A 12,983-nucleotide genomic window follows, 5' to 3' on the forward strand; every position below is an offset into this window, starting at 1 on the left:
TTTAATAGACTTTTCAAAATTTTCTTGCATCGTTCTTATTTCTTTTCCCAATTTTTCCTCTATTACTCTTACCTCTTTCTTTAACTCTTTCAGGAATTTTTACTGGGCTTGAGTCTAATTAGCATTTTTTGAAGCTTTGCTTGCAGTTGTTTTCACATTGTTGACTTCTATTTTTATGTTTTAGATTCCCCTGCCACCTCAGTAGTTTTTATGGTCCAGTTCTTTTTTGCTGTTGTTGTTTGCTAACTTTTCCAGCCTATTTCTTCACTTTTAACTTTATGTTAAAGGTGGGCTCTACTCCTGGAGTTGAGGGGGCATTGTCTCAAGATTCAGGTTCTTTGTGCTGCTGTTTTCAGTGTTGGTTCTGGGGGCTCTGTAAGTTTTCAGTTCTTCCAAGGTGGTGTGATCTAAGGAGGGTGTGGTCACCGTTCTCCTGACCTGTGATCTGGTCCTTGAGTAACCACTTTTCTTTTCTTTTCTTTTTTGAAGGGAAGTTTATTTTTTAAATTTTTAAATATTCTTTTTTAAATTAATTTATCTTGATTTATCAACAATCACTTCCATAAGCTTTTGAGTTTTAAATTTTCCTCCCTCTCCCTCTCCACCTCCCTCCCCAAGATGGCACACAATCTGATATAGGCTATACATATACATTCCTATGAAATATGTTTTCACATTAGTGATGTTGTAAGTAAGAATTAGAACCGATAGGAGGAACTACCAGAAAGAGGAAACGAAACACAACAGAAGAAAAAAAATAGCAAATAGTACGCTTCGATCTGCATTCAGGCTCCATGGTTCTTTCTTTGGATGTGGGTAGCATTTTCCATCATGAGGTTTTTGGAGATGAGTGACCACTTTTCTGCCTAGGAAAAGAGCTCCTGCTCTTTCTAGTGCTCCTCCTTGCCCTGGGGCTGCAATCCAGAATGGTATATGGGCAATACAACAGAGTCCTGCACCCAGTGCCAGCAAAAGGTCTCCTATAATCTTCTGTCCAACCCTCTTACCATTTATGGGAGCTCAGGAAACTGCGTTGGCCTATTCTAGTCACTTCCAAGGCTCCACTCTCACACCAGTGAGACAGACCTTTCTTGCCAACCTTCTAAGTTGTCTTGGGCTGGAAAAATTGTTTCACCCAATCCTTTTGTTGGTTTTGCTGCTCCAGAATTTGCTCTGAAGTATTACTTTAACGTTGTTTGGAGGTGAATTTGGGGGAGCTGAGGTAAATCCCTGCTTATAATCCACCATCTTGGCTTCCCCCACCCCCTGCCCCCAGCTCATTCTTGAAGTCTTTCCAGTATGGTAGGAGCCATCAGAAGTTCTGTTCCATTGGCACAGTCTGCAAGAATTCAGGGTCCTCTGACACAAGGATGTGTCAGCAGAGGACATTAGTGAAGGACTAGATTCCCCCTAAGCTTCCTTCTACCTCTGCATCTATGAACCTAAGAGTAAAAAAAAAACCCTCTTTAAATACATAGTTGGGAACTTGGCCCAGGCAAATGAAGGTCTAGACTTGAGTCACTGGGTTAGGGTGGCAAAGGATTAGAGTAGGGGTAAAGGAGCCTGGGCAAGAGATGGCAGTAACAAGACTGAAATCTGACAAAGTCATGGCTCTCTGGTGACTGTGATCTTAATGTATCTTTGCTCCTTCTTCCCTATCCCCCCCTTCCCCCTGTCCCTAGGTATCTCAGGTTAAGCCACAATTCTTCCCATGTGTGAATTTAAAGGCCTTAAGCTTTCAGCATTTATTATCTACACTGTCTCTTCTGTGGGATCCTTTCAAGGATATTTCTTGGACTGGGATGGGCCTCCAAGTTCACAACAACCTGGTTCCTTCCTACGTTTCCAGTCTTCTTTCATCTTATTCCCCTCCACATTTTCTACAACACAGGGACCCTAACATACTCACTGTTCCTCCAACACAACACTCCATTTCTAGTCTATACCTTTTCATCAGCTAGCCCCCATGCCTGGAACATCCTCCCTCCTCACCTCCACCTAGTGACTTCTTCAAGATTTAGCTCAAAGGCCACCAGGCTTTTCCCCTCCCCCCTTCCAGTCCCCTCACGCTCCCAAGAGATTTCCTCTGAACTTACCTTCCACTTACACCAGACAAATCTTATAGATGCAGAATTGTTTGTATGATGTCTCCCCCATTAAAATATAAGCCCTTGAGGGCAGAGACTGGGGATTTTTTTGTTTGTTTTTTTTTTTGTTTTGTTTTGTTTTTGCCTTTCTTCGTATCATTACAGCTTAGCACAATGCCTGACTGGGGTAAGTGCCATAATAATTGTTTGTTCACTGTTGGACTGACACCAGCCCATGCTGGAACTAGAAGAAAATACTCATAGAATCATAGAGTTGGGGAGATTCCAGGGGTCACCTAGTTCTACGCAGAGTGAGGGAAAACTCTCTACAATGTCTGATACATGGTCTTTCAAAGGAGTTGTTTAAATCTCCTGGTAGCCCAGTGGATAGAGCGCTGGACTCATCTTCCTGAGTTTAAATCCGACCTCACACACTTATAGCTGTGTGACCCTGGGCAAGTCACTTGACCCTGTTTGCCTCAGTTTCCTCATCTGTAAAATAATAGATAATAGTAGCACTTACCTTCCAGGGTTGTTGTAAAGATCAAATGAGATAATATTTGTAAAAGTGCTTAGCACAGTGCCTGGCATATAGTAGGTGCGATATAAATGCTTCTTCCCTTCCCCATATATATGGGTACACTGTAAGGTCATTGTAGAATGGGGCAAAGAATCTTTCCAGTCAAGACTCTAGAACCAAGGATAGTCCCTAATTTCCACTTTTTGAGTTGGATATAGTATATCAATAATAACAACATATATAATAACAATAATAAGTAACCACAATAATAATAATAGCTAGCATTTACATAGCAACTTACAAAAACTATCTCACTTGGTTCTCACAGTAACTCTAGTAGATAGGTGCTATTTTTATCCCCATTTTTTGGATGAGGAAACTGAGACTAATTAAAGTTAACTAACTTGCCCAGGATGACAGAGCTAGTATCTGAGGCAAGATTCAAACTCAGGTCTCCCAGTTTCACCTTCTCTCTACTATACCCATGTACTACATCTGTCTCAAGTTGGAGTCAAAGGATTTCTTTTTTTGGCCTTTTTCTTCCTTCTAATAGAAAATAAAAACATGACCACCAATCTATGAAAATCATGAAAAATGACTACAAGATAGTCTACCCCAATATCATTGCCCAATGGCAGTGGCAAGGCTGGAAATCTGATAAAGTCAAGCGTAAGCACATTCTCACATTTTCACCAATGGCCGACTTCAATAATAATAATAATTTTAACAATTCCCTTTCTATATGTCTAACACGGGATCAGTGGGATCTAAATTGAAATATATGGTTGAATATCTTGATGAAAATATACTGCACAAGCAAGTGTAAGAAAATGTCTTAGCTCCTTCATCACGGCTTTCTGTTTTTTATTTAACATCATTAAATGTTGTCCTTGGTCAATATGTCCTTCTTGTATTGAAACAAGTTCTTCTCTACTGGTTTCACAGGGCAATGAGATAAGAAAGAGTGTTTTATCTTTCAGTAGTGTGGATTTTCACAGGGCGGAGATAGAGTATGTCTCTACCTTCCTCCAGAGCCAGCAAGTACTGAGAGATTGTGCTGCCATCACATGGCTGCAAAAGAAGCAGGAAAGTTGACTTGCTTCTCAGCTAGGTTTGATTCTGAAATAGCTCTCTAACTAGTTTTACACATTTGTTTATTTGATCAGCTAGCCTATATGAAAGGCTTAATGCACGAAGAGTACTCTGCTAGGTGCTGGGGAGGGATATAAAATTAAGATGAAAGAAATCACTGCCTTTAATCTCTGCTCCTTGGACCCCATCTCTCTTCAAGTGAAACTCCTTCAAGCAGGGCTTTCTTGATTCTCCTATTTGTAAGACCCACCTCCAAGATCACATCATATTTCAGATAGATAGATAGAGATATAAATATGTTGTATGTATATGTCTATATACATATATATGTGTGTGCACATGTGTACATACATGTGTGTAGATAATAATAAACATTTATATGGCACCTACTATGTGTCTGTTCATTTTATATCATCTATGGTGGCCATGAGCTGCAACACACTCCAGACCACACTTATTGTCTACCCTAGTTGGCCCTTAACACAACTACCAGCCAATCATTTTTCTATACATAAGAAGCTATTTGCTACAGAATGTTGATAGAGATTCAACAGGCCATAACAGAACTTGGATCAGATTCACAGAATTACAGAATCCCAGCATTGAGGTTCTGGAAGGGAGCTCAGCACTGATCCATTCTTCAGTATTAGAATCCTCACGCCCACATAGGTATCCAGCAATTATCCAATTTGTGCTTGAAGACCTTCAGCAAGGGGATCCCCAGCCCCAACATGGCCCATTCCACACATACATAGCTCTAATTGTTAGGAAGCTTTTTCCTGATATTGAGTCTAAATTTGTCTCTCTGCTGCTTCCCCTGGGAGCAAACAGAGCAAGTCTAATCCTTTTGTAAGAAAGCCCTTCAGATACTTGACATATCATATATCCCTGAATTTTCTCTTTTCTTCTCCAGGCTAAATATCTCCTGTTCCTTCAAATCATCTTCTTTATATGACATGGGCTCAAGGCCTTTCACCTTCTTGGGAAGGAAAGAAAGAAGGAATGAAGGAGAAAGAGAAGAGAGAAGGAAGGGAGGGAGGGAGGGAGAAAGGAAAGGAAAGGAGGAGAAAGGAAAAAAGGAGGGAATGAAGGAAGGAGGGAAGAAAGGAAACATGATGGCTTGAAAAAATTTCCAGCACCTGGGGGGCAAAGCCCCCATTTTCCCTGCTATTTCCAGCTCTAGATGTTGAGATTGATGAAAATAATCATTTTTTAAAATTCTCAAGTATAATTTTTTCATGCCCAGTGGAGGAGGGGTGAGGAATAAGAGGGGAAATAACATATGAGAATTACTATGTTCATGAAGTTTGTGGTTTGCCAAACTAATAATTTCCACATTACTATTCTTAGCAGAGAAGTAACTGAAGCAGAACACACAGGACTGCCATGTGGACACATCCTGTACCCAAGTGAGACACCATTTTCTGCCTCAGTTGATCTTGTTTTCAGCCAAAATAGACATGATACTTCTTTGGGGAGGCAGCTAGAAGACTCAGTGGATAGAGTGATAAGCCTGGAGTCAAGAAGACCTGAGTTCAAATCCAACCTCAGACATTTACTAGCTGTGTGACCCTAGCAAACCACTCCAGCATTTTTGCCAAGAAAACCCCATTGATAGTATGGTACATAGGGTCACAAAGAGTCAGACATGACTGAACAACAACTTCTTTGGGGTATGCTGCAGAAATGACTGCCCTCATGTCCAGAAAACCCACAATCAGTACAAAAGCAGCCTGGGCTTCTGCCCGCCACATAACAGGGTTCCATCCAATTTTATCTTTTTGCAATATTTGAGAGTAGATTAGAAGCACTTTTAACTGGAGTATCTGGTATTTAAAGACTAGAGATGGAATAGTTTCATAGGGATTGGAGGGTAAAGGCAGAGGCTAGGAGAGGCAGGGATGCTGCTTTATGAGTATTATAACCCACGGGATTGCTCCTGTCTTTGTTCTGTACCACTTTCATCTGTTGCCCAAATTGTGGGACAGAGAAGAAAGGAAATTTTACTTCAGCAAAGCATTCAGAAACAAAAGCCAATTTTCTTTCTTTCTTTGGTGTTGTGTCTAAGTGTTGACAGCTGTCACCCATTTACAACAGCACCTAATTTTAAAATTTAGAAATCTAAATGATCTCTCTCTAATCCATTCATTTGATAGATGGAGAAACTGAGTCCCAGAGGGACTGAGAAGGAGTCAAGACATCTGTCCAGAGGCAAAAAGCTGGTTTAGTGACAGTCAGAACTGGAACACAGGACTCTTCACTTAGTACTCTTTTCCACTGGATTCTACTATTATAGATACTCTTGGGAATTCTCGAAGAAAATTTCTTTTGGTTTTTTTTTTTGGACTATACCTATGACCTCATTAGCATGAGGAACTCCTAAGAAGAAAATCTCAACAATGCACATCTGTACATTTCCTGTAATTTATAGTCTTAGACAGCTGCCTGTGGAGAAGGGATTAAGTGACTTGCCCAGGGTCATACATCTGGTATGTGTCAGAGGGAGAATTTGAACCCAAGTCTTCCAGAGTCTAACCATTGTATCATGTGGCCACTTGAATAAAATAAGGCAAAAAATATTGTAGGAATCACTTTATATTTGGTACATTGCAAAATTTATGAGCACATAAAATTTTGGCAGCCCAGGAATGCAACATAAAAATGAATGAACCATAAAACCATCTTTTAAAGACAAGTTTAGTTGTGGGAGGGGCTTGACTTTAGACTTGGGACATAAGGCCATGTGGGATGAGAGAGCTTGAGATACCATCCCATGTTGAGAAGACTCAGACCCTGGATACCAAGAGGAGGCCACCACTCTGGGAGAAAAAAGGGAAGGGCCAGGCTACAAAGAAGTTGACTTGGAGTCCTACAACAAAAAAAGGAAGAAAATTCCACCAGTGGATATATACCTCGGTGAGGTCAAAGACAGAAAGACCCAAAGCGGAACATTTACCGCAGGACTTTTGTGTGGAAGCAAAGACTTTTATAAGGTGGGTGACCATGGGTCAGGGAATGGCTGAGCACATTGTGGTTCATGAATATAGTGGAATGTTGTGGGATAAGAAGCAGTGAATCCGAGGAATTCAGAGAGGCCAGGGAGAGTCCTAAGAAATGATGCAACAGAGCCAGGAAGACAAGATGTGCAACAACTGCAGCAAAGAGCGATAAAGTGAATCTGAGCCTTGTGTAATTGTTGTGGCCAAGCTTGGCCCCACTGTTTGCTTCCAGTTCCCCTTCCTATAAGATGGGGTTTGTAATAGCACCTACCTCCAAGGCTGCTGTTCAAGACAAAGTGAAATAATATTTGTAAAGCACTGACAAACCTTAAAGCGCCATGTAACAGCTCTTATTATTACTATTGTTATTATGCCTCTGAGTTCCCTTTTAGATCCAGTCCTATGCCATGTTTCCTCTTTAACTCTATTATTGTCCTAATCAATAGTCTAAGTTAAAATGTTTGATATTGAACTTCTGTCTAATAAGATTTACCTATACCCTCCTCTAACATCTTTCTCTGAGGCCTCATCGTGGTGCAGAGATGTACAAGGGTTTTAAAAAGCTATGTCAGCAGAGACCATGACTCAACAGGCCCTGCCAACCATTAGATTGTAAGCTCCTTGAGGGTAGGGACTGTTTTTTGCTTCTTTTCATACCCCCAGCACTTATTGTGCCTGGCACATAACAGGGTCTTAATAAATGTTTATTGATTAATTGATCATTGATAGAAAGACTTCAGGTATTAACTTTTCAACAGATTGTAAATCTATCAACTGAGGACCAGCCTAGCCAAGTCTAGAAGAGTTCATCAAAAGGAATTTGGCCAACACATAACCAATTTTCAGCCTCAACAACTTACAAAGATCTACTAAGGTACAAGCCATAGAGGGGGTGGCAGAGGGGGTGGTGGTGGTGGTGGTGCAAGGGGGATGATGTGTGTCGGTTGAGGGAGAATTCACACCAGTGAAATCCAGATCCCAGAATCAATGCATCTGCACACCATGAGAGATTATAAAAGAGAACTCCTCCCCTTTTCTCCTTCTCCTTCTCCTTCTCCTTCTCCTTCTCCTTCTCCTTCTCCTTCTCCTTCTCCTTCTCCTTCTCCTTCTCCTTCTCCTTCTCCTTCTTCTTCTTCTTCTTCTTCTTCTTCTTCTTCTTCTTCTTCTTCTTCTTCTTCTTCTTCTTCTTCTTCTTCTTCTTCTTCTTCTTCTTCTTCTTCTTTTGACAAAACTCCGATGCCCCCTCAGTCAAAGCTAAATTATATTGAAGTTGATTGGCTTATAATGCTGCCATGGCCAAGGTCATATGTTTGTTTTCTGAATTATAGCTATACAGAGAAATGTGATTCCAAGGTCCCAGCTGACGTCATTCCGAGGCAGCCCATTCCACTTCTGGGAGTTCTTTTTGGGAAAGTTCCCCCTTACGCGGAACTGAAATCTGAACTCTCAGCAACTTCCATTCACTCTCCAATTCTTACCTTTGTTGTTACACGGGAAAAAAAAATCCAATTGTTCTTCTAACTCTGACCTGTTGATTCACAAATGCTGCTGGCCACAAGTGGGACGCCAGGAATCAGTGTAAATGGATAATTACAAGAGGATGACTGTTACTGGAGAAACAACTCAAAATGCACCTGGACAATGGCTCAGTAAATAGTCCTTGCCTTTATATATCTTTGTTTCTGGGACTCAGAAGGGGCCTCAAAGGCCACCTAATTTAAGCCCCAGGCTGATACATGAATGACTCCTAAAATATCTCTGTAGAATGCTATCCTTCATCTACTTAGAAAAAACTCAGCCTCAAGGAGCCGGCTGCCCCACAAAACAACCCATTTCTCTTAAAGACAGCTCTAAGGGTTAGAAAGCTCTTGCTTATATCAAGCTAAAACTTGTCTCCTGTAACTTGCATGCACTCCCTAGTCAGTCAATACATATTGAGGAAGTGTCTACTATGTGCCAGGCACTATGTTAAATGCTGGGGATCCAAATAAGGGAAAAAGACAGTCCGAGTCTTCAAGGAACTCCCAATCTAAGGGGGGAGACAACCTGGAAACTAAGTACAAACAAGCCATGTATGGGATAAATAGGAAGGTCCAATCACTCTACAGCCTCACTGTTCAGCACTTGGACAGCACAAGTCCCCTTCCTCTTCTCCTAACCCACTTCCAACTACATGTCCCAGTCCTATCTGCTGGCATAGTTTTGAGTTCCCTCACCTTTCTGGGCATCTCCCCCACATGTCAATATACAGTTTGTCTAACCTAATAAATACAGCTGGGCTACTTCCTCTATAAGATACCATTCCAAGTCTAACATTCTATAAATCCATAAAAGGTAGTGAGTGCCCAGTACCGAATATAATATTCCAGATGTCATCTAATGATCATAGAGTACAGTGGTACTACTTCCAGCAATATGTCATCATCACCATCATCATCATTACAGGCACCATGCTTCTATTAATGAAGCCTAAGATTCCATATCAGAGGTAATACAATATAGTAGATAGAGAGCCAGACTCAGAGAGAGGAAATGCTGGACGTAGATAGAGAGCCAGACTCAGAGAGAGGAAATGCTGGACTCAAGTTCACACAGCCATTATGTGGACATCAACTGGACAAATCACTTAACCTCTCAATGCCTCCTAAGTAGGAGAGTGTTGGTCAGTGTTTAATGACTAGCTTTCTAGGGGGAAAGTACATGCATAACTCATTTTTAAGTTTATCCTTTATTATTAACATTTTCTTCATCACTTTCTTAAGTCTAGACAACCAATAAAACAATATATCAAGCCCTGCTTTGTACCATTTGCCAATGTCTGTAGTACAAAGGCTCACATTGAAAATTTAACAATCAGCTCTCTGGAGCTGGTATGACCTACAGTGAACTCCTACCTCTAAGAATATAAGTTGCAAAGCATGTTTTAATTTGCACTGGCAGAGAGTTTCCTCATTGGGAACCTCAAGTGATAAAGGAAGGAATGAAATAAACATTTATTAGTCACCTATTATGTGCTAGGCACTATGTTAAGCACTTTACAAATATTATCTCATTTGATCTTCACAACCCTTCTACGGGGTAGGTGCTATTATTATTTCCATTTTATAGTTGAGGAAATTGAGGCAAATAATGGTTGAATGACTTGTCCAGGGTCACACAGCTAATAAGTGTCTGAGACTAGATTTGAACTCAGGTCTTCTTGTCTCCAGGTCCAGTGCTCGGTCCTTTGCCCTCTGTCCTAGAGAAATTGCCTCAGAGTCAGAAAAACCTAGGTTCAAGTCCTGTCTCTTGCTATGTGACTTTGGGCAAGTTATACATTCAGTGACCCAAGCAATTCTCCAAGACTATAAATTTCAGAACAGTTGCAGATCTTCTCTGACAAAGGTAGTTTCATTACTATCAATTCCCCATACTAAATCACAGGTCAGCACAAATATACACACACATATGCATATATGTGTGTAGTCTATATATTCACACACACATATGTATATTGCTGTCATGTTTGCAAAGAGTTTTTTATGCATTAATTCATTTAAGCCTCTCAATATTTTAAGGTAGTTTGTCATTATGCCTATTTGTGTCTAAACGGAGACTCAGGGGGGTCAATTGGATTACTCAGGATCACACAGATAAGAAGTGTATTGGACTTGATTGCTTCTAGAGTTCCTTCTATCTCTGATCAAAGGAGTATGTAAAGTGGGATTTCAATTCAAGTTTCTCCTGATTCTCAAGTCAACATTGTTCCATTATACCAAGGAATCTCAAAACTCTTAAGTGACCACACTATTACAAAGCCTATATTCCACAAGTATATGATGGATTTTGTCTGATGCCTGAAAGCTAGATATAGTGTCTTCAACACCCACTAATCTCCTAGTCTACCCCCCCATCTTAAAAAAAAAAAAGGAAATGAGGTTCATCTAACATGACTTCTTCTTTGGGAGCCTGTATCGGCTCCTAGTGATCACCATTTTCTTAAGTGCTCACAAGCCATCTATACAATAATCTGCTTTGGAAATTTGTTGGGTATGAATGTCAACCTCATTGGTCTACAGTTTGAGGTATCCAATTTTTTCTTCTTTATGGAACCTGGAACAATATCTGCCAGTTCTCTGCTCCAGTACATTTCTCCCATTCTTCACAGTTCCTTAAAGATTTCCCATTTCCAGCTGGAAGGATCCTGAAAATTCATCTCCTTTTACAGATGAGGAAACTGATACCCAGAGCATTTAACTGATTTACCTGTGGTACAACCAGTAAGAGACAGAGACAGCAATCATAAAAATCACTAGTTTAAAGTAATTAGAAGTAATAATGTAGAAACTTGTTATTGTTATTAACATAGTACAGTTAGGCGAAAGGTCTTATTTTCTCAATGTTTGTTGAATAGAATTTAAATACCCTTCCCTATGATGAATTCCCTATCTATCCCCTTACTTTCTAAATGGAATTTTTTTGTCTTTCATTCCATTCAGATGGGTAGAAATATTATTTTCCACCTGAATAAACTTAACCATTACTGAAGGGGACTGCATGTCCAGGATACAAATTTAGTGAGCATCTTTCTAGTTGCCATTAGACTTGTACATTTGGTTACTGTAGTCTCTTTTTTTTCCATGTCTAGCACCAAAGATAGCATGGTCTTATGGAGCAAGAATTTAGATTCAAATCTTAGAGCTCAAAAATCCCTAAGTGATTATCTCACCCGACTCTTTCATTCTATAAATGGGGAAATTGAGGCCATAGAGAATGACTTGCTCAAGGTCATACAACTAATTAGGAAAGAACTGGGACCAGTAATGTTCCTTCCACTGTATCTCTGCTCAACTTTCTCCCCTTTGTCTCTGGTTGGTATGAGCAGAACAAATTGACCATTATGGAGAATCAGGTGTTGAGATTAGGAGAAACAGCCAAACATACTGAACATTCAGTAAGGGAAAGCCCAGACATAGGACTAGGAAACTGAGAAACTGCTGTGAGCGTAGAGACTTGTTCCTGTCCTACAGCAAGGGACTAGGGAGGAAAAATGCCCAAGATACAAAACCCTAAAGCCACTTCAACACCAGAGGTTCCCTAGTGAATGCCATGGGTGAAGGCTGCCTCCTACCACTACACTGTGGAGTTCAGGAAAGACCCCCCCAGATAGAGTAGAGAAAGACCCCAGTCTGTTTTCACACCCTTAGAAACCCCAGTGTAGCAGAAGGCCAAAAGCAGTATGGGATGTGAGGAGGAGGATGTGGGTGAGAAAATAAGTTTTAACCATTGACTTACTTAGAAAATCAGGTTTAATGACTTCAGTGGACTGCTCTATCTCTAAAGCTATGGTCCTGGGATCCTAAGCCAAAACAAAGTTCTAGTCCCAACTCTGACACCAGTCACTTAACCTGTGTCTCAGTTTCCTCATCTGTAAAATGAATAGATTGGACTTGATAGGTTCTGGAGTTCCTTCCAGGATCTATTATCAAATTGCTTACCAGCTCAGAGAGGAGAGAAGATAGAGAGGTAATTTGGAACTCAAAATTAAAAAAAAAATGTTAAAATTGGCTTTCACACATAATTGGGAAAAAAAATAAAATATTATTCATAGAGTTTCTTCCAGCTCTAATTAAGTGAGTTAACATACGGAAAGTACTTTGTAAACCTTAAAGCACTATATGAGGGCTAGCTATCATCATCATCATCATCATCATCATCATCATCATCATTACAATCTCTATGTTTCTATGAAAACAAACCAGGTAGCTACATGACCTTGGGCAAGTCATTTGGCTTTTTAGTCTCAGAATCCTCATTTATAACATAAAATCCAGTTCTACCAGATAATCTGTTAACAGTATTTTACTGAGCCAGTCTCTAACCTGAGAATGATGAAGAAGCAGGCCAGTAATCAGGTAACCTTTAATTAATTAGTTTCATTATGAGGAACAAATTTGCGAATCAGGAATTCTCCTGATCAGAATTTTACCTTGCTGAAGTGGAAGACTGAGACTATGTACATAAACCACGATGGAAAGGAAGGGGGTAGGTGGAGTACAGACAATCATTCCCAGGGCCAGAGTGGTTTCCCAGAACCAGCCCATGAATCCCACAACACTAAGGTACAGGTGTCCTGAAGTTCTATGGGAACAGCTTTGTTCAAGTGTTGGGAGGGTCATTCTTTGGTGGGTCACAGGACCAGAGTTCTGGGACAGGAACAGGTTTTACAGTCTTTGATTCACTTCATTTCAGGTACACAGGCACAAGGATGCCAGTGATTGTGATCTTTGTCAAAGTTTGATCATT

The sequence above is a fragment of the Phascolarctos cinereus genome, unplaced genomic scaffold (genome assembly GCF_003287225.1).
Source record: "Phascolarctos cinereus isolate Bilbo 61053 unplaced genomic scaffold, phaCin_HiC Scaffold_7;HRSCAF=346, whole genome shotgun sequence".
Lineage (NCBI taxonomy): Eukaryota > Metazoa > Chordata > Mammalia > Diprotodontia > Phascolarctidae > Phascolarctos > Phascolarctos cinereus.